Source organism: Trichechus manatus, unplaced genomic scaffold (genome assembly GCF_000243295.1).
Source record: "Trichechus manatus latirostris isolate Lorelei unplaced genomic scaffold, TriManLat1.0 scaffold00057, whole genome shotgun sequence".
NCBI classification, from domain to species: domain Eukaryota; kingdom Metazoa; phylum Chordata; class Mammalia; order Sirenia; family Trichechidae; genus Trichechus; species Trichechus manatus.
The window spans coordinates 11,667,381-11,669,397 of record NW_004443993.1 but is presented as its reverse complement, the minus strand read 5'-3'; positions in this window follow the sequence as shown (position 1 = coordinate 11,669,397).

The following is a 2,017-nucleotide window of genomic DNA, read 5'->3' as shown; positions in this document are numbered from 1 at the left end:
CATGAGCCGCGGAAGCGCGTTCTGCGGGCAGCCATCTTCCAGCCCACGTGACCTGCCTGACGGCACCAAGACGACAAGAAATGGGGGAGATCTAGCTAAAGGCTCCCGCAGTGGGAGGCCCGGGAGCCCGAGTCGGCGGCATCTGTGCCTATCTCCCACTATCACTGTAATAGTAGTCCAGGGGTAGTCATCAGTCAATGGTAAATGTAACTTCCATCCTTTTCCCTGAAGAGTTTATCGCTGGCCTCCCCCTCCGGAGTGGTAAATGGAAATGGTTTGTGCCGATTCAGCCCCGGGCTAGGGCCGGCTACCGACGGAGCATGCGTGCGTCGCTGGGGCGTGGTCAGGCTCCAGGGGCGTGGTCAATGGTTTCTGGCTGGAACCAGCGGTAGGGATTGTTCACGGTGTTGTTAGCTGTCGGTTTAGTCGACTCGTCTCGTGGTGACCCCACGTACAGAACGAAATTTTGCGCGGTCCTGCACCATCTTCATGATCGTTGGTCTGCTCGAGTCCGTGATTGCGGCCGCTGTGTATTTTCAACGCCTACCAACCTAAGGGGCTCATCTTCCAGCACTGCATCAGACAATGCTCTGTTGTGATCCATAGGGTTTTCATTGCCTGATATTTGGAAGCAAATCGCCAGGCCTTTCTACCTAGTCTGTCTTAGTATGGAAGCTTCACTGAAACCTGCAACCATGGGTGACCTTGCTGGTATTTGAAATACCGGTGGCAAAGCTTCCAGTATCATAGCAACATGCAAGCCAGCACAGTACAACAGACTAACAGGACGTGTGGTTGGAGGTAAGGAAGGGGGGATTAAAAAAAGGGAAAAGATCCACTTATTCATACATTCATTTAATAAATATTTAATGGAGGTTAAGGACAAGACAGTAATTATCAATGTATCTTGACTGCATATTTGATCAATTTCAGACTGCAGAAGTTGGTAAAATCGTCAGTTTCTTCATCTTTAGCCTTAGTGGTTGGTGGGTAAATTTAAATAATAGTCATATTAATTGGTCTTCCTTGTAGGCGTATGGATAATATCCTATCACTGACAGCGCTGTACTTCAGGATAGATCTTGAAATGTTCATTTTGACGATGAATGCAATGCCATTCCTCTTCAAGTTGTCATTCCTCGCATAGTAGACCATATGGTTGTCTGATTCAAAATTGCCAATACCAGCCATGTCAGCCCACTAATGCCTAGGACATCGATGTTTGTGTGTTCCATTTCTGATGACTTAAATTTTCCTAGATTCATACTTTGTACTTTCCACATTCCAGTTATTAATGGATGTTTGCAGCTGTGTTTTCTCATCCTGAGTTGTGCCGCATCAGCAAATGAAGGTCCCGAAAGCTTGACTCCATCCACGTCATTAAGGTCGACTCCACTTTGAAGAGGCAGCTCTTCCCCAGTTGTATTTTGAGTGCCTTCCAACCTGAGGGGCTCATCTTCCGGCAGTGTATCAGACAATGTTCTGCTGCTATTCATAAGGTTTTTCACTGGCCAGTTTTTTTCAGAAGTAGACCGTGGGGTCTTTCTTTCCAGTCTGCCTTGGTCTGCAAATACCTGCTGGTATTTGAAATACCGATGGCAAAGCTTTCAGCATCACGGCAACATGCAAGCCACCGCAGTACAGTAAACTGGCAGACACGTGGGGGTGGCGATTGGAATGCAAAAGTTGGAAACAAAGAGGAAGGTGTGGAAGCTGGAAAATATGGCCTTGGTGACAGAAACGAGGCTGGAGATCACATGATAGAATTTTTCCAGATCAACAACTTCTTGACTGCAAATACCTTTTTTCAACTCCATAAATGGCAACTATACACGTGGACCTCATCAGACATAGTACACAAGAATTAAATTGACTACATCTGTGGAAGGAGACCGTGGAAAAGCTCAATATCATCAATCAGAACAAAGCCAGGAGCCGACCGTGAAACAGACCATCAGTTGCTCCTATGCAAGTTCAAGTTGAAGTTGAAGAAAATTAGAACAAGTCCACGAGAGCC